The 20952-nt window shown below is 38.5% G+C and overlaps 1 pseudogene across 1 annotated transcript in view; it reads right to left on the minus strand.

Moving 5' to 3' along the window:
• The window catches only part of LOC143387185 (threonine--tRNA ligase 2, cytoplasmic-like), a 105762-nt pseudogene that overhangs the window by 19271 nt on the left and 65539 nt on the right, over nt 1-20952 (minus strand). Inside the window, exons 2-5 of the transcript XR_013154881.1 lie at nt 17376-17468; nt 7433-7531; nt 2787-2953; nt 743-905 (exon numbers count right to left, since the gene is read on the minus strand). The product of XR_013154881.1 is annotated as a threonine--tRNA ligase 2, cytoplasmic-like (transcript). The remainder of the gene's footprint in view (nt 1-742; nt 906-2786; nt 2954-7432; nt 7532-17375; nt 17469-20952) is intronic.

Raw genomic sequence — 20952 nt, forward strand, 5'->3', positions numbered from 1 at the left:
GTGACTGATTTGAAACCTTTTGTAATGTAGGTATACAGTGCTATAAATGTCCCTGTGTAGCTCATTTTAATTTGTGATGTTGTTCTCATTTTCATTCAGTATATAATATTTTAAAATTTCTCTCTTGATTTTTTTTCTTGATATATGAGTTATTCTGAAGTGTGATATTTACTTTCCAAATATTTAGAAGTTTTACAAATAGCTTTCTGTTATTGATTTCTACTGTAATTCCACTGTGTTCAATGGAACATTGTTTTAATTAAATTCCTTTAAATTTATTGAGACTTGTTTTATGGCCCAGAATATCTTGGGAATATTCCATGCATACCTTCAAGGAATATATATTCTGCTATTGTTCTATAAATGCCAGTCAGGTCAAATAAGTAATTAGACCTGAAGTGTTTGACAGTGACTCTCTGTCAACAATTTTAATTTGAACTAAAAATGTAAACTCGATAAGAATTTCTAGGCAATATTAAAAAACAAAAAATCCTGAATTCCAGCAAATCTTTAAAATAGTCCACTTAGTAGAACTTGAGATAATAAAATAAGAAAAGGAAGCCAAAGGACAAAAATAATAAATCTCATGTCAGGAAATTATTGACCTATTGATGTAAATTAGATAACGGCAGGATGTCAGAACTGAATAAGACTAAATGAAACACCTCATTTCACAGCAAATCTGAAACAGAAGGAGATGTGAATTCCTGATAGTCACGCTTCACCTTGTGTCACTGTTTACCTGCTCCACCGTGCAGAAGATATGAGCATCATCCTGCTGGAAGCGCCTGACCCGGGTTAAGCCACTTAAAGTCCCTGACAGTTCATTTCTATGAAGAACTCCAAAATCAGCAAATCTAATTGGCATTTCCCTCCAAGATCATGGATGATGAGCAAACATCAGACTAGAAAAGATACATGAAACACAGTTTTTACATAGCATAGAAAATAATTATTATCTAAATATTAAGAAATTACAATTAAGCCTCAATATTTGTAAACTCCTTATTCTGGTTCTTAGATCACTATATTAAAAATGCTCTTCTAGGCTGGGTTTGTGACTCAGTAGTAGAGTATTTACCTGGCACACATGAGGCACTGGGTTTGATCCTCAGTACCATATAAAAATAAATAAATGGAATAAAGGTATTGTACCTGTCTACAACCAAAAATATTTTTTAAAATTGCTCTTCTATGGATTATTCATTTATTTAGGTTCTGGGGATCTAACGAAAGGCCTCCTGTGTGCTAAACACACTCTCTACCACTTAGCTAAGCCTCTAGCCCTCTTCTAGGAATTTTGGAATCTTAAGTTTACATCACTGCAGCATTCTAGAAAGAATCTCATTATGTCTTACAGAAATTCTGACTTCATCCACTCAGTAAATCTCCACTTGCCATTTATAATTCATTTCCAAGGCTACTTCTTAAGTGAAGCCCTCTGGACACTTCTCCAAATAGGACTGGTCCATCTCTTCTCAGACTCTAAGAACACTTCAAACATATAACTGTTATGGCACTGGTCTTTTTAAATAAGTGATTGCCTACATATATGTTCCTGTCCCTTATGCATGTGAGCTCCATGAGGAAATGGACTATATAAATCACCTTTGCATTTCTAGCACCAAGCTCAGGAAGCATCCAACTAGTATTCTCTGTGGAATTCTCTTCTGCAGAAAGCACTCCTGAATACCTTATTCCATGGCTACAGGCTTCCTTATTCTGAAGCCTGAAGATGCAAAATATCTCTCTATAGTCACTTAGCCTTACTTGTAATTAGAGTTAAAATTGCAGGCTACAGGTTTAAATAATACCTGGTGGGAAAGTTAAGAAGGTATTAATGTAAATGTTTTAGAGAGTGTGGGACACTAGCTTAGACTCACATTCTGTTTAAAAAGAGAGACTGAAGACTATTAACATACCAGTTTTCATAACATTAAAGTTATATATATTTTAACATGCTGTCATCTTCAAGTTAAAATTCTTTTTATCTTTACTAAAAAGGGGCAAGGAGCTTTCTTTAATGTTCCGATATTGGTTTAAATAGTTAGCTTCTAAGGTTAATTTATTAGAAACTATGTAGGTTGGTAAGACAAAACCATAATAGTTGTGTGTGTGTGTGTGTGTGTGTGTGTGTGTGTGTGTGTATAGAATTATGTCTATTCACTTCTAGCTGTAAAATCTGCTTGTCTTCAAGGTTGAATTTATAAACCTACTTTATGATAATTACAGTCTCTCATAGAATCAAAAACAACATTGGGTATAAGATATACCTTTATTTTAGGTACTATTAGGAAATAGAGTGACCTATGATTTACTTTGTGACAAAATATTAAGATGCCACCAATTATAAGATGCATCAAAAATTCAGAGAAGTTGATATATGGAGGGAAAAAGTACCTTACAATCAATGAAATTCAGAAAACCATTTATTATGACCTCAATGCTTTTGTTAAAATAACCCAAACACTACATAGAACTATTTGCAAATATGTATATATGAAATATATTACTATTAAGAGGACAAATATAATTTTTTAAATTGATGCTGTTCTCTGAGAAGCACAAAAACTAAATGGTTTCCAGTTAACATTCCATGCCTGCTGAATATCAAACATACTTTCATTCTCCAGAATGAAAATAACTAGATAAAGATGATTAGTAACCATCATTCTTCAGATTAAAGTAACCATTTAAATCTAAAAAGCAAAATAATAGTAACAGCTAATTATGATGAAGTGTGCTGTGCACTCTTATGCCATATCTTCTCCACTTTTAATACTTACCAGTGCCCTGGACAATTCATGGGTTTGAGAGCAAAGGTATCCTTTTCAATATCAAAGGTGAACATGTTCTCACTGTAATGCTGCCAGTGACCCGAGGCTTCCCAGGGTTTACTGTTGTACATGTTGGGAGAGAGCACTTCCATGAAGATTCATTTGTGATACTCCTCCTTTAAGATAAGAGTGTTTAATGTTAAAATCTGCTAGAAGAGATCACAATTCCATGCAGTACAACACTATGAGCAAACTTTTTAAACTAAGGATAATGATTCACATGTGCTCAGTTTTAGATGTAGTATTTTCTACATCATGAAAAAAAAAAAAGATTTACATATGCACAGTAAAATTTTCACTATATATTTATTTTATGTACAAAATAGTGTATAATATAAATGTTATAATTCTTTGTAAATTAGTAATTAAAATTCAATATCCATAGAAACTTTCTATAAATAAAAACTTCAAAGCCCTTCTTTATTCTAGATAAACAGCAGGGGCTTTTTCCCCCTATTACTTAAGAGGTAGGGAAAATTACACAGTTTAATAAGTCTGAATGTTTAGTGTCATGTTACAGTTTTGATCCATTTAAGTTTTAGACAGAAATGAAATTGATAATTTTAATTTCTCAATTTTGACATGTTAAGTAGCTAATATCCACTAAGTCAGAAGCTGGCTTCTCTCCCTATTAACAGCTTCCTTCATTAAATCATGGTAACAGAAGAAGAGAGTTTGTCAAGTAAAGTTTTTATTTTATTGATACCTTTTCTTCCCCCTGCCTTTGTCAAGATATCAATGTGATGATATTTGTTTTTATTACATTCTCAACATTTGTAAATCAAATGGACATTTGGCACACATGTTGACCACCATACTTTCGGCAAGTTAACAGAATTTAAAATTTATAAAAAGACATTTTAAAATTACAAACAACACAGTGATAGTTTTGGATTACTGAAGGTACTGAAGCTTTATTTATTCCTGGCCACTTGAAAACCCCTAAATAGCTCCTATATCAGTGTCATTTCAAAAAAAGAAAATAGTTTTCAAGCAAGTTCTCATTACAAAAGCTAAAGCAATTCCACATGAACAGCTTCTCCCCAAAACCCCATTAAAATAATTATAAAGAGAGTTTTTATATAAGTGTTAATTTACAAAGATAGAAAAGGAGAATTGAAGATGAGTGCTGGGATACTTTAGAAATTAGAAAGTAGGAAACAAATAACAATTGCCTCAAAAGACCTGGGAAAGCTGGGACTAGGCTGGCAGTGGGAGAATCTCAGGAGCAAACTTGGTCCAGATGGATATAGATTTCTTGGCTTCACAGTTTTAAGGCTTTGAATGTGAGGTGTTCCCCAAAAGCTCCTGTGTTAATACAGGAATGTTTGGAGGTGAAATGATTAGATTAAGAGAGCTGTGATCTAATCAGTTCATCCTGGTTTGGATGGACTGACCAGGTTAGTATGGCTGAAGGAGATGGGTTCCTGGGGTTGTACCTGGATGAATGCATCTTCCCTGTGGCCTCTTCGCCCCTGCCCTCACTATGCTTTCTGGACCCTATAAACTGAGCTGCTTTCTTCCACCATGATGTTCTGCCTCAGCTTAAGGCCAAAGCAGTGGAGTCAGCCATCTATGAACTAAGACCCCTGAGACTGAGCCAAAGCAAACCTTCCCTCCTAAGTTGTTCTTGTTAGGTAATCTGGCCACAGTGACCAAAAAAAAAAAAAAAAAAAAAAAAAAAAAAAAAAAAAAAACTGACCAACAGTGCTTGTCTTCTGATTTTTAGTTTTCTGTTGAGAATTTTAATTACATTTGATACCCAGTCCTATGTCTCTGGGAAACTTTTAGGATCTTTTCTTCATCTCTGGAGCTTTGGTATCTCTCAAATAATGTGCATCTTGGTGACCAAGAGGAGAAAGCTTGTACCAGCAAACTTTGACATACTTCTGTTGGGGGTTTAGGCTGTCCCTTGCTCATTCTGGGTTCCCTTTGCTAAGGAACTAACAGGCAGAGAATGACTTACTACTCTGTGAAGATGACCAATCCTGACTACTGGGATGATTGTGCTGCTATCAAACAGTGGAGTAAGGAAGGCTGTGTCTGGTATTCAGTCAAAACCCTTAATTATTCCCACATCCAACAATAATAGTGGGGAACTCTATAAAGACAGAATTACTAAGAACTTAGATCATATGAGAAGATTTAGGCTATCCACATTATGGCTTGAATTGCATCCTGCCCCAAAAGACATTATGAAGTCCTAACTCCCAGCACTTCAGGATGTGGGAACAGTGTCTTTACAGAGGTAATCAAATCAAAATGAGGTCCCTAGCACGACTCCTCATCCAATATGTCTAGCATCCCTATAAAAAGGGGAAATTTGGACCAGAGACAGTCATGCACAGAGGGAAGACATGTGAAAACAGAACAGGAGAAGGCCACAAGAAACTGGAGGACTGGAGTGACAGCTTCTACAAGCCAAGGAACACTACAGATGGCTGGCAACCCTCATGCAGTGAGAAAGAGGCACAGAAGGATCCTCTAGAGGTTTTGGAGGAAACATGGCCCTGAGGACATCTGGATTTTACACTTCTGGCCTCTTGAATAGTGAGACTATGAATTTCTGTTATTTAAAACTGTTTGTTTAAAACTCTAGGAAACTAACATACCTACCACTAAAACTAGCCATCTGAAGTGCCGGTGGGACATGGAGAACATGGATGGGGTGGCAGAAGGAGGAAGCTCTGGCTTCTCAGCTCAGGCCCATGTCAACCTACAGAGGCTAAGGCTGCAATGGTAGCATTTATTTATGTCTTGTCTTTGCTTTTTTACCTGAAGAGCGCTAATGATGGCTAAACACACAATTTAGATTTTGGGTGAAACAGAACTGTCAAAGCCAACATGATGATGATGATACAATGGCTGATGGGACTTTGTCTAAAGACACTAATATTTTCACTCAAACAGGGCACAAAAATGGGTACAGGGAGGCACAAAGGATTCCCATGCTGGTTATTCTCAACTTGCCACTGTCTGTCTTGCCCACGCTGACTCAGACATTACAGCTATGATGATTGTTTACTCTGTGTTGGCTTGACTGAACCCTGGTGCTCCCAGATTGAAAACTGCTTCTGGGCATTTCTCCAAGAGTTTTTGTCTGTTTGTTTGTTTGCTACTGGGGATTGAATTCAGGAGCACTTGACCACTGAGCCACATCCCCAGCCCTATATTTTGTATTTTATTTAGAGACAGGGTCTCACTGAGTTACTTAGCACCTCACCATTACTGAGGCTGGCTTTGAACTCACAATCCTCCTGTCTCAGCCTTCCGAGCCACTGGAATTACAAGCATGTGCCACTCTGCCCAGCTTCTGAGAGTTTTCCTGGATTATAGTAGCTTCTGATTTGGTGGACTTATTAAAATCACCCTCCCAAATGTGGATGGGCATCATTCAATCCGTTAAGCACCTTAACAGAACAAAACTGTGGAGGAAGAAGGCTTTCGCTGTTTTTGCTTCCTGCCTGCCTGTGGACTCTCTGACCCTTGGACTCAAATTTACACCATCAGCCTCCTGACTCAGGAGCCTTCAGACTCAGACTGGAATCACACCACCAGTTTGCAGGTGGCAGAGAATGGGATTTCTCAGCTTCTGTGATCATGTTAGTCAGTTCCTCACAATAAGTCTCTTCCTCTCTTTATATCCTTCTGGTTCTATTTCTCTAGAGAATCCTAATATATTTGGCTTCTGGATAATTCTAATATTTGCCTTCTGACTTCTAACTGGATTTGACCAATGAGAAGCTCTGAAAGAATTCAGAAGGTAGAAGAAGGGAGAGGTCAGAGTACTTATTCCCTTTCCCCAGTGTTTTCTTGCCTTGGGTTTATTTTGGTCCTGGCTATGTTCCATAGTTACAGCTTCCTTTACATGGCTTCTCCTCCATGGAGTCCAGCTCTCTCTGATTTCTGGTACCACTATTGCTTCTCCTTTCCTCTTCAGGACTAGAGGTAGAGGGTGAGGGATTTCTGCTGGTTTTGACCCCAGGATGCTCTACTATCCATCCCTTATAAGTCACCTTAACTGGGCACATACCTTTGTAACTATCTCCTTCACTACACCTTCTTCAGTTAAACCCTCTAAGTGCCTGGGTGAGGACCCTCTCTGCACAGGTAAATACACTGAGATTTCACATTATCTGCAAAGAAATCTACTGAGTCCAGGGTCATGGGGAGAGGAAGCAGACATTCTCCAAGAGGAGCCACTTTCCTCTCCACTCCATGGCTCCTAGACCATGCAATGAGTCAAGCGGATTCTGGGAAACTCAAAAGATGTGTCTGTGGAAAGTTTCACAAAAGGAACCTCATATACTGCTGACAGGAATGTAAAAAATAGTCACCTTGGAAAATAGTTTGGCAGTTTGAAATCAAACAGCATTTAGAGAAAACAAAAATCAGCTACATATTTTTATTAGAAGACACAATCTATTATTTCTCTTTTAAGTTCAAAAATTTTTATAAATATTACTGAAATAAAATTAATGGAAATAATTTAAATATAAGAGAAAATAGTAAAATGTAAATTAAATAAGAGAGAAAATAGTACAATGTAAAATGTAGTTGAACAAGAATAAAACATTTTAAAAATTTAAACTTACTCGTATGAAATCCATAAGTGTATTATAAATGAAGGCTCCTCGGGGAAGGAAAAAACAGCTTCCAGGACTCAGATCATGGAAAAAGAAAAGTTCCTGTTCCTAGATTAAAATAATAATTGCATTTCAAATTTCATCTTTTGTCAAATAATATTCATCACATACACATGATATGCTAAGAATAAATCATACTCAATTATCTTCCCATATTCTAATAATAGGCATTCCAAAGACTCTCAGTACTTATCCTTAACCGTACATAATACCACATGTAAAATGACAATTCATTCTGATGATTACTTAGTCTTTAACTTGGCTTTTCTGTCATCTTTCTCACTTAATGATAATTTTCTTACTTGGTTACACTTAAACACGTATCTTATGTGGAAAAATATGGCTTTAAAAAAGACCAGAACATTCCACCACAGGAGGTGTGCTTCAAGTGATAATGGTCATTCTTTCTCATGGCTTTCAGCTACCCCTGCATCTGTCCTCACATCAACCTGCAAGGTTACCCCAGACAAGGACAGGCAGGGAGCTTCGTAAGTGAATACCTTGCCAATCACAACAAAGCTAATAAGTGGCAGGATTGAGATTAACAATCCAGGTCTACCCGCTTTCAAATCTCATTCCTTCTTTCTACACCCACCCTTGACTCCTAAATACAATGCAGTTTATGGAGTGTACACAATTTTAAAAAATAATTTCATGATAAAAATAGGAGAACGGTATAATTTTTAAAATCTAATAAAAGATACATAAAAGAAAGACTTTGCTCCTGTTAACAAAGTTTGAAGCTCCCCATTATGAGGCTTCAGTATTAAAACAGCTTGGGAGCTAAACACAGTGGAACATGCCTATAATCCCAGCAACTCGGGAGGCTGAGGCAGGAGGATCTCAAGTTCAAAACCAGCCTCAACAACTTACTGAGGTGCTAAGCAAATTGGCTCAAAGTAAAAATTAAAAAGAGCCGGTGATGTGGCTCAGTGGTTAAGCACCCCTGTGTTCAATCCCTAGTACCAATCAATCAATCAATCAATAACAGCTTGGAACTGAAGGAGAAGCCCACAAAACAGACTGGTGGATCATAATGAAGAATTAAAAATAGGTGAGGGGATTTAATTTATTATACAATTAAGGAATGTAACTATAAAGACAGCTTTCCAAAAAAAGAGATTACTCAATAAAATATCTTTAATGCAACTAGGTAGCCACCTGAGAAAAAAAATAAATAAAGCCAGATTCATATCTCATTCCTTATACCAGATGTAATTTGGGATGGATCAAAATTTCCAAATGTAAAAATAAAGCCATAAGTGAAGTAGGAGTGAACAGGGAATATCTCACAGGAGGATAGTCTATGCAGGACACAAACTCCAACATCAAACAAGAAAACTATCTGCAATATAGATACAAAAGGCTGCCTTTCTTAATTTAGAGAGATACTGTGTATTTTATCCATCACACTGGCAAAACTCTGGGGAGGGCCTGGGAAAAACATTTGCTGAGACACTGTTAAAGGGAGTGTCTATGAGATGTGACATTTCTGGTGGATCTGGCTGTGCTTATCGAAATCTAGAAAGTATGTATTTCAGCATCCCTGGGCCCCGAGAGCATTTAGCCCATACTCCCAAGATCAGAAGCTCTGCTCAAAGGTCACGGTTCCAGAAAAAAGCAGGGTTACCCACAGTTCACTATTCACACTGTGAATGGGTTCAACCCACGTCTTGCTCATACTGCTTGCTAAAGTGACTGTGGATTCCTTGGAAGCCAAGTCAAAGGGGAACCTTACAGTCAGGTCAGCAGTCCCAAGCCCACTGCCTTGAGACTACCTGTTGACGGGTCTGCCTCCTCCCTACACTCCCAGCATCTTGAAGGCAGGATGCTATCCTTTCATCTTCCTCATACATTATTCATATCACTCAAAGTAACATTTAGTGGATGAATGAACGAACAGGTGAATGAATGTGTCAATGAGTAAACTAGCTAACTGGGGGTACAAGTGGGCAGACTAGAGATTGAACTGACCCAGAGATGGAAGTTTGGAAGAAGAAAAAAAGAGAGAGAGATAAAGAGATGTAACTTTTGAGTATTCCTCTACTTCATGTAAGGTTAGTTTTGGGTGTAAAAATTACTTTAAGTATGCAAAATTATCTTACAGTACGGAGAGCAATACAAGCAGACAATGGATCTTACGAATATAGCAGGTTGGGTTAGGTTTGATAAAACCAAAAACTCTTAAGCTTGGGAGACTAGCTTGTTAAGTAACAAGGATCCTGTAAACATGCAGGCTAGATTTATTGTGCCCCTGGGAAAGTCTCTGGAATGAACACAGAAAATGCTTCTGTTGATTAGCATTTTTAGCTTGCGGCTGAGTGCTGACCTAAAAGGGAAAGCCCTGCCCTCCAGATTTTACATAACGTGCCCTTATCAATTCCTGTCAGAGTGTCCCTCGCAGGGACCTCAGGAAAGCTAGTGATTCTGCCTCAGCAAAATGCCCTGTGCTCCCAAGAGCCTGCTAACAGAGGAGGGGCTGGTCACCTGCACATGAATGAGAACTGAACACAGTTCTTTTAAATGAAAGACAGATGCAAGGAGAAGGCTAAGGACGGACAAGGGAAATTAGTGAAATGAACAAGTTTATTGACTCATACATTCTGACAAAGAGCAAATTGAGTTCATGCATATGTGATAACCAGCCCAAGGTCACAAGGGAACTTAGGGCCAGTCTCAGAACAGCGAAGGCTTCCCTCCTCCAGCAACCTCCTCTGGGCAGCAGGGAGGAGGCATTTCCCAGAGGCAAGCTCTGGATACTCTGCCATGTTTTTACTGGACAAAGGAAAGGAAAGATATTCCCCTGCACAGGACACTGGACGCTCATTTAGAGCTGGTAACAGAAGCCTCTGTCAGCACTCAAGGCTCACTTACCCAACTTTTGGGATATTTCCCACACACGTTCTAGAAAAGTATGCAAAATAGGAAATCAGCAAAGAGAGAGACCACAAAAATTGTGAGAGTAAAGTAATGGTAAAACGAGAACACTGTAGTAAATGTAGAAAATAGTGAAAATGCAGAAAACATTATAACATGTGAAAATGCATAGTGGTTATTTCCTGCTGTGGTAGCTAATGTCCAAAAATGACACCCCTCCTCCCAGTTGCCCCCCATCCCCCTGTGCCCTAGTGACCGATACCTCTCTGTTGAGTAGTAGAAGCTAACCGGTTGGACTTCCAAGACCCGATTGGACGTCATCCTATCCTGCAGTTTGAGCCTCGGGAAGGCTTGCTGTGGGGAAGCCCAACTTCCCCAAAGGCCTTCTTATGAGGACATGCATGCTGGTTTTCTGGGAGACAGCCTCCAGCCAGCCCAGCCACGCCAGCAGAAGCACTAACATGTGTCTGACGAGCCCAACCCAGACTGCAACCTCATGAGAGAACCCAGGTGAGAATTGCCCACTCACAGAACCAACATGGCTAATAATAAACAATCCACGAAGTTTCTCTTAAAGCAGCACATCATTGAACCACTGACTAGGCAAACTTCAAGAAAGTGTCCAAATAGATTTCTTGCTGTAATGTTGATGTAAACAACAACATTAAAAAACCATCAGGGGGGCTCTTAAACGGAAGGCCTTAGAAGTGCTTCTACATCTGAGCAGAGCATCCAGCTGTGGGAAGGAAGACTGGCAGGTGGTGGGACAGGGTTGGCTGTGGGAGAAGAAACCTCATAGGCTGGGGGAAAACAATGGTGACCACAGGAGAGCCCAGGAGGTAGTCAGCTGGAGGATCCAGTGATAACATTTAATTTCCAATCTGAGTCATAACCCTGTTATTTCTCTTACAAACTCTAGAATGTGCTAGGGTTAGAGTGGTATTTACAAATGTGGATTTAATTCTGCTAGACTAGATTGTGTGGCAACTCCTTTGATTGCTCTCCCTAGATGTAAATCTTATTGTATTTCCATCAGAGATAATTATGAAGAGACTTGGACTCAAATTCAAACTTAAAAATATAAGACAAAGATGAAAGCAGAAACAAGAACAGAGACTCAAAAACAAACAAAACACAGTTCAAGGATAGTATAACAAAAACAGACTTTTGATACTGGAGAAAGCTGGTAGTTTGCAACAGACTGTACCCCACACCCCGTGTCTCATCCCTAACAAGGGCCTGTAGGCAATTAACCTCTTCGTGACTTGGAATTTTGAGATCTTCAACTGGAAGAAAAAAGTGGCTCTATGATCCTCAGTGATAGTGCAAATTCTAAATAAAAGTCCTGAAATGACAGAGAAAGAGTGAACAAGACTAGGAGCTAGTATGCTATGAACATCTATGTCATGCAAGTCTGCACCAGGCCCTAAATACAAATCTCTAGTCCTCAGCCCAACCCTGCACCTAGACCTTTGTACCCTGGAGAAGCCACAGCACCAAAAGGTCCACTCACCAACCCAGGGTCATGTAGCCTGTCCCCTTGCTTGAGTTTCCAGGGGAACTCAACTGTCCTCTGTTCACTCTGCCAGGCATTACCTTCACTGAGGAATGAGGCCAGGTCCCTGCCTCTGAGACCTGACACAGGGATGGACATCAGTCATTTCAACAGGAAGTCATTTTTGAGACTCAAAACTATGTCTAAAGTGGGCCTTGCGGGATGAATGGGACTCAAACTGGTAGAAGAAATCTGCCAAGGAAGAGTGGATGCCTTCAGCAAGTACTTGCATCAGGACCTGCTGCAGGCAAAGGGCACGTCGTGTCCTGCAAGAGATCAGAGCTTCCAGCAGCACTCAGCATTTCTTTTGCTGTCTTTTTGGCAAAAGAATTTCTTATTAAATAGACCACTCCACTGCCTGTATCTTGCCAAATACACTAATCACCTGTGAGGGAGTTCTTTAAAACATACTAATTTTGGATTATTAGTTGCCCCTAAACTCAAAGGTGACATCCCCTGCAACCAAACCTATCCCAGGTACTAGAAACACATTTGGGAAGAAGACACTCCTGCAGCCCCAAGGAACTATTCTCATACTACCAAGGCAATTTTCACTATGCTCAATACCTTTCTTTAGTTTCTGTTTTTAATAGAATTTTCAAGTGTTGACTGTCCTTTCTTTGGGCTAGGGGATAAGTACATGGCACTTGCTTAGACAAGATTTGGGGTTTTTTGGCCTGGGAAATACTTAGGATATACCCTCTTTCCTTATCACTTCAATACAAATAGGTATTCCTCTTCCAGATAAATCTAGAAATCATTTTGTCATAAATGGATTACAAACCATCACTTTATAATCTTTTTCTGAGAACAAGAAGTATATTAGATACTGCACAAAGTACAGCAAAAGACATAGCTCTGACCCAACAGGCTCAAAAATCTAAATTAAAAGAAAACAAAGGGACAGGATGAAAAGTAGTTTTCTTCTCTTCTACCTCCTCTTCTTCCACCACCCACCCAAATGTATCTTCCATGGGGAATTTCTCAGTTACACAGTTAATTTTTAGGCAGAGATGATGTCCCACGTTCTTTTTAGGGCCATAACCACTAACACACTAAATAACAATAAGGGAAATGTGGTCACATTAATAAAATCAGGGTCAGTTCTGGGGCAACCTGAGGCTGCATCATGGCTTTCTCTCTCAGCAGGGAAGGAAGGGTGCTGGGGAGAGAAGGGCCCGCAGGGCGACAGCTAGGGAGTGTTAGGATAGGGGTGCAGAGTGCTGCACAGTACCCACTGTGCACTGTCAGGGTCAGTCAGACACTGGGCTTACTGGAAGCTGGCCCCCACAGCAGCAAGTAAGGAGGGCAAACCTCACAAACAACACATCTCAGTTGCAGGACATGATTGGGATTGGCATCATCAACCACATGAGACTGGCCTATAGTGGACAGCAGTCAGAGACAATGCCCCGGGTTGAAAAAGGAATCTACCCCATTATGAAATAGAAGAAACCTCAGCAAGTTGTTGTCTATGATCTCTGAGCTGATAAAAGGGTAATACAATGAACTAAGAGTTGTTAATCCATCAAAATCCATGCTAATGAAATTCTCTAAATTGAGTAAAAAACATCACTTTAAACAAATGTAGAATTTTTTAAATTTTTGTTTGCAAACTTGGCTGAGCTTTTGGGACAAAAAGATCTTATTCCCTATTTAATGGAAAACAGTGTTAAAATACCACAACTTAATGCACAGCTGTGACAATGTATTATAAACATTAATATAGGTGATCTATACATAATTGACGAATATCACATGGAAAGTGCATAAGGAGTGTTCAGTTCAAGTCTGGCAACTCACTAGGACTTCCAGCAAAGCCTTCAACTTTGGGGCTGGGGATGTGGCTCAAGTGGTAGCGCGCTCGCCTGGCATGCATGCGGCCCAGGTTCGATCTTTAGCACCACATACAAACAAAGATGTTGTGTCCACCGAGAACTAAAAAATAAATATTAAAAAATTCTCTCTCACTCTTTCTTTAAGAAAATAAATAAATAAATAAAAAGCCTTCGACTTTGTCCTATGAAGTGTGCAGCCCTGTGAGGCACTGTGACCATCTGAAGACCAGCGGGAAGGAAGCCTGTCTAAGAGGCTCTTTCTTTCTTTGTTTAAATTAGAGCACTATAGTTACATATAGTAGTTGGGTTCACTTTGACAGAATCATATGTGCAAGGAATTTGATTTCAAACTCCATCTAGCACCCCTCCTAGTTTTTTCCTCCCCTCATCCCTCCCCCTATTCTCCTTCCTCTACTTTATTGATATTTGACTTCTTTTTTCATTTATTTTTGATTGTTCTATATATACATAAAGATGAAATCCCTTTGGTGCATATATATATATATATATATATATATATATATATATATATATATATCTCATGATTTTGTTAAGTTAATTATGTATTTGCTCCCCTTTACCCTCCTCCCTCCCTACCTCCCTCTTTTTCTCTACCTTCTACTTCACTGATCTTCTCTATAATTTATGATCTGATCCACACACACACACACACACACATACACACAAACTGCCTTCTTTCCCTTATTTTGCTTTAGCTTCTACATATGAGAGAAAACAATTGACCCTTGATTTTCTGACTCTGGCTTATTTGACTTAGTATGATTTTCTCCATTTCCATTCATCTATGAGCAAATGCAATTATTTTATTCTTCTTTATGGTTGAGTAAATTGCCATTGTAAATTCTACATACACCACATTTCTAAGGGGCTTTTAAAAAGAAATTTTGACCTTGCTTTTGTTCAACAGACTTTGTTCTGCTGAACTATTTTGCTTCTGTAGAAAATGACACCTGGGTTTATTATCTTCAACTCCTTTGAGTTCTCTTTTCTACCTGCTACATGAATTCCTAAAGCTAACAGTTTTACAACTTTCGAGAACTAACTTCTCCTTGACATGCCATAAATGATCCCCAAAAGGCAGAATGTGGGTTTTGGTTCTCTTCCCAATCTTAGGAGGAAAGTGTCATCATCTTCTTGGTGGGGTAGCATTTCCAACGACCAAATGTACCTGTTACTGAAGTCAAAACTCTATACTTCAGATACACATTTTACATTTCAAGTGACCCTCCATCATGTGTGGCTTGTGACAACCCCTTGGAACAGTTTAGAAAGTTGCCCCTATTTGTGTTCCTGATGGATACATATAGAGCAGTATCCACCAGTGCACACACAACTGGGATTATTCCAATGAGTACAGACTACCTGGGCTACAGCAGCCCTCTTTTCCTTGAAAGAACCTGGAGGCAAATACCTGTCAGTGCCCAGAGTACACACCTAAAGACCAAGCACATTCTTGTCTGGAGACTGAAATTGTCCCAAACCTTTTCCTGTGATGGCTTAACACCATCTCTTCAGGACATATAATACACAAACACTTATGAGAACACCTGAAGCCTAGAGTAACCAGAATGCAGAAGAAATTATTTTGGTTAAACTGGGGTTAATACTTCTTCTTCTCAGTTTTGTCAATATTTTCTGTATAATATACCAGTCTACTGCTCTGAAAAAAAGAGTGTTCAACACCTAATGTTTACTGATTTAGGATCTTTTTAAAATTTTTTTTTAGTTGTCAATGGACCATTAATTAATATGTGTGGTGCTGATAATTGAACCCAGTGCCTTACACATGCTAGGCAACCACTGAGTAAAGTCCCAGCCCCTGATTTAGGATCTTACATTAATTAAAATTCACTGTAGCTCTCTGGTAGCTCAGTGGTGAGGCACTTGGAGCCTCAGCACCACATAAAAATAAATAAATTAAATAAAGGTATTGTGTCCATCTACAACTAAAAAAAAAAAAATCTTAAAAAATATTTTTAAAAATTCACTATTCTTGTAATTTCATGTTAAGCAGTAACAGATGCAGAAGATTTCATATTTGCCTTAGTATTTGACCCCCAGACATGAAATGGAAGATTTAAAACAATGACAATAAATACTTGTTTTTTTTTTAATTGTTTGGAGATAGGGTTGTCTTGTACTTTGTTCTCTAGGCTGGCCTTGAACTTCTAAACTCAAAGGATCCTCCTGTCTCAGCATCCTAAGGAGCTAGAGCTCTAGGCATGAATCACTGTTCTTGGTTCCTTTGACTTTTTTTTTTTTAATTGAAATTTGCCAATTTTCCCTAAAAGGGACATATAGGGCTTGTTGTTATTTTTGTTTGTTTTGATTGGGGCTTGAACCCAGGGGTGCTTTTACCACTGAGCTACACACCCAGCCCTTTTAATTTTTTTAGTTCGAGATAGAGTCTCACTAAGTTGCTGAGGTGCTTGCTACTATCCTGAAACTTGCAATCCTCCTACCTCAGTCTCCCAGGTTGCTGGCATTACAGGCATGCACCACTGTGCAGGGAGCAACGTATTATGTTTCAAAAGCTGGTTCATTGTGACTAATCAAATGACTATAAACTGACTTGCTCTCCAGGGGCAGCCTTTGTACTTTCCCTAGAGCCATTATGAATGCCTGGAAAGAAGCTGATACGTTTGCAAATAAACACTTCAGTTTTAAAAGTCAGATCATTCTGATAGAATCTTATTTTAGAAAGACAAGGCACAGTTTAGTATATGACAACAATCTGTTCTTAGAATAGAAATCTGCAGGGGGAAAAAAAAGGAAGACTCTAGAAACATTCTTTGAAAGGTGTTTCTATAATTTTAGAGTTCCAGGGCATTGTATAATTTTCCAATCCTGCATGTAAACAGCTGACATGAAAAATGACTTCCCTTGTATATGCATCTGCTTCCACATTGGCTTCTATAATATCCTCATTCTGTTGGGACCAACAAGAAGCTGGTATGGGAGGAGGGCCTGACCTGGAAGGAATACAGGAGATGACCTGCACGCTAATTAATGTCATGTCTTCTCCACGCCCCTCTTCTCACCTACATTCATGTACAAGCATTTAAAATTGGATGAAAAGAATGTCAATCATCATTTCAGTGAAGAAACATCTAATGAAAGCAACATGCAGTAGTCTTGGGTCTGGGAAGAGACCTATGACCTTTGCCTGCTCCCCTTGGCTGATTTTCAACACCAGAAGACAAGCTTGTCTTCTTCCCTGCAGGCGGCTCTAGGGCTCACTGCCTAGGAGCCTGCCCAGAGCCAAGACCAGAGGGCCCCAAGCCCCATCAGCCTTTTCCCCCCTTTTTGAATATTTTTAAATTTACATTTCTAAGACTATGTTCATGATTAATCAGGTTAACTTTTACGATGGTTTAAAGCTAAATCTGTGTATTCTAGGAAGTGTCTACTCTAGCAAGAGCAGCCCTGTGATCAGCAGTGTCAATCACACTCCACTGACCCAGGTAGTGCAGTGACAGAATCATGACTTCAGGATTCTGCATGCGATTTGGGCAAATGTCTTATATCAAGTCAGTATATCAGAATGACAAGAAAGAATATTTTAATCATGCTAGCTGCTTTGAAATATGCTGAATATTACCTTAAATAAAAAAGTATTCCTGCTGGCTGGATGTGGAGGGCGGGGGGGGGCATAGCTTGGTGGGAAAGTTCGCCCTGGATTTGATCCCCAGCACTACAATAAACACAAAAGCAACAAAACTGTTTCTCATTAGTATGAAGTTAATTACATAAGCTTACTTACTGATTTTCTATTCTACTATATCTTTAATCTTTTTTTTTTTCTTTATGCAATTGTTTTCAACAATTTCTTCAATGATTTCTATGTGAATGTACTGTCAGGGTTTTTTGGTATCTAAAAACAAAGTTATAATAAAAATAAACATACTTGTCCATGGTCTGGTGTGTGTGTGTGTGTGTGTGTGTGTGTGTGTGTATGTATGTTTGTTTTTCTTTCTTCTTTAAACAGCTTTATCAAGGTATAACCAATAGACAAAGAACTGCACAGGACTCTAGATACATCCAACACCACTCAAAGCTGTCTTGTGTGTTTTTGTTTTGTTTTGTTTTGTCTGTTTTGTTTTGTTTTGATTTTGGGGTATGGTTGTGTATGTGTGTGTGTGTGTGTGTTTGTGCACGCGCACGAGCGTATGTGCACATGCGCACACATATGTATCCATGCATGCATGTAAGAACATTTAAGACCTATCCTTAAACTTTAAAGAGAACAGGGCTGGGGCCTGGGGATGTGGCTCAAGCGATAGTGCGCTCTCCTGGCATGCGTGCGGCCCGGGTTCGATCCTCAGCACCACATACAAACAAAGATGTTGTGTCTGCCAAAAATTAAAAATAATAAATATTAAAAAAAAAAGAAAAAAGAGAACAGGGCTGGGGCTGAGGCTCAGTGGTAGAGCACTTGCATTGCATGGGTGAGGCCCTGGGTTCAATTCTCAGCACCACATAAAAATAAATAAGTAAGTAAGTAAATAAATAAATAAAGATATCGTGTTCATCTACAACTAAAAAAAAAAAGTTAAAAAAATTCTGAAGAGAAAAATACTGTATTGTTAATGACAGGCACTATACTATTCAGCAGATCTCTAGAACTTAACTTATCTTGCAAAACTGAAACTTTACACCCACTGATAAACACCTCTCCATTTTCTGCACCCCAGTCTCAGGCAACTGTTACTATATTCTTTCCTTCTATGTGTTTAGTACTACAGATGTCTTATAAAAGCAGAATCATGCAAAGTTTGTCCTTCTCTGTCTAGCTTATTTCACTTAACTTAATATTCTCCAGGTTCATGTTGCAAATGGCAGGTCTTTTTTAAGCTGAATAATATTCCACTGTGTGTACATAACACATTTTCTTTATCTATCCATCTGTTGATGGACATGTTGTTTGATTCCACATCTTGGCTACTATGAATAATACTATAGTAAACATGAGAGTATAGATATCTCTTTAAGACCCTGACTTCAATTCTTTTGGATACAGAACCAGAAGTGAAATTGCTGGATATTTTTTAATTTTTTGAGAAACTTCCTTATTGTTTTCCAAAATGCAACACCATTTTATATTTCCATCAACTGCATACAAGAGTTCCCATTTCTCTACATCCTCACCAAAACTTTTCTTGATAATATCCATCCTGACAGGTATGATATGATATCTCACTGTGGTTTTGATTTGCATTTCCCAGATAATTAATGACATTGAGCATCTTTCCTACACCATTTGGCCACTTGTATGTTTTCTTTGGAGAAATGTCTGTTCACATTCATTGCCCATGTTTTAAACAGGTTATTGATATTTTGGCTATTGAGTTGTAGAAGCTCTTGACTTATTTTAGAAATTAACCTCGTTAGATATACAGTTTGCAAATATGTTCTCCCATACTGTAGGATGGCTTTCAACTCTTTTCATTGTTTCCCTGCTTGTTGGTGCATTCTTTGGAGACAGGCAGTCCAGTGTGGTACATAGGAGGTGAAGCTTAGAGCCTCATTACCTGAGTCTCATTGTTTAACCTTAGGCAAATAACTGACTCTCTATGCCTGGTTCACTGTGTCTACCAATGAATTATATTAATTGAAAGAGAAAGTAAAATATCCATTAAGACTATCCAAGGGTTGGGGATTCAGTGCAGGGGTAGAGCACTAAGATCTTAAGCACTACAAACAAACAAACAAACAAACAAATAAATAAAAACTTAATTCAATTAATGTCCCTCATCTGTTTGTCAGTAGATTCAAGTTTGATCTATTCAATGGATCAATACATTCCCACTCTAGTCAGAAAGCTGTGTGGATGGATATTCATCGTAATTCCCAGATACTTAGGAAAATGAAACTTTAAAAAGGGTCTCTGGACAATTTAAACTATGACAATTTTTTTAAGAGTGATCTATTTCCTAACACTACCTGTGTACATCAGTCCTAAAATATTTTCTGTGCCAGAAAAAGCAAAGCATTTAAAGATGTTGGTTTGCTAACAAAGTCTCACAGATCTAACTAAGATTATTGAGGGTCAGCATTTTATACTTATTTATTTTGGGTAATGACTGAGTTCAGCACTCTTAAGCTGGTGTCAAAGTTTTAAATTTTTATTTCTCTGATACTTTATAATATTTACTCGAGGGCATCATCGAACACAATTTCAAATGAATGATTAGTTATGCTGGATGCTAAGAAGTCAATATTACTTAACTCCATCCTCATATCCACTCAAGCTAACCTTAAATTCCCCAGGTACACTAACTGAAGATTCCATGGGAGCTCTCTGTTAGCACAGTTATCCCTCCAGCAAAGACATGGCAGAATTTTATTTTGTTTTCTCATATGCTTTTTGCTTGTATGTGTTTGTGTTTTGGTTTTGGGGAGGCGGGAAGAGATATGAGTAGGCTCAAAGCTATACTTCAAATATGAAATGACTCTCATGCCCTCGTCGCAAATGTCCACAACTGAGGAATTTCTGGCAACACTTGGAGATTTTAGAGGCACCAATAACCTTTCTAAAAATGATTTTGTGACTTTCATTCTAAATGACTATACAAACAAATCATTTAATAGACTGCAGAAAATGGGCCACAAAATGACCAGGAGGCACATGATATCATGCACAATAAGAGGGAACAGGACCAAAATTCAATTTGTAACTTGGTTTAAGTACAAAATCCCTAATTGACATAGGTGGCTGCATTAAATAAATGTGCTGGGCACAACGAACAGCAACTGCACATACCTGTGCAACAGAGAAGGTCCCTCTCTATTTACCCTCCTTATATTAAGAGTCATTGGTCCAATTCAGTTGCAAGTAACCTGCAAGTTTAATAATAAGGGTTTTATATTTTAAAAAAACGGTTTGATTAATTTGGCATAGGGTGATTTAGAGAGCAAACAGAAAAAGCTAAATAGACCCAACATTTCACCCATTAACCATATCTTTCTTTAGCCTTGGTGAGGCTTTCATCTGATCCCTTTAATATGTCATTTTTCCCCTCCCCGTTGCCCCTTTCAATTTTGCCATTTCTAGGACTCTTACATTGAGGGAGTACAAAAATGTCTACAGCACTTAAACTCTTGAAAAGGGTTGTTTGAAAGAAAGGATCTAATTAGCAGGGGGTAAGAGTGCCTTTACTTACTCTGGAGGACAATTG

Source organism: Callospermophilus lateralis, unplaced genomic scaffold (genome assembly GCF_048772815.1).
Source record: "Callospermophilus lateralis isolate mCalLat2 unplaced genomic scaffold, mCalLat2.hap1 Scaffold_121, whole genome shotgun sequence".
Taxonomy (NCBI): domain Eukaryota; kingdom Metazoa; phylum Chordata; class Mammalia; order Rodentia; family Sciuridae; genus Callospermophilus; species Callospermophilus lateralis.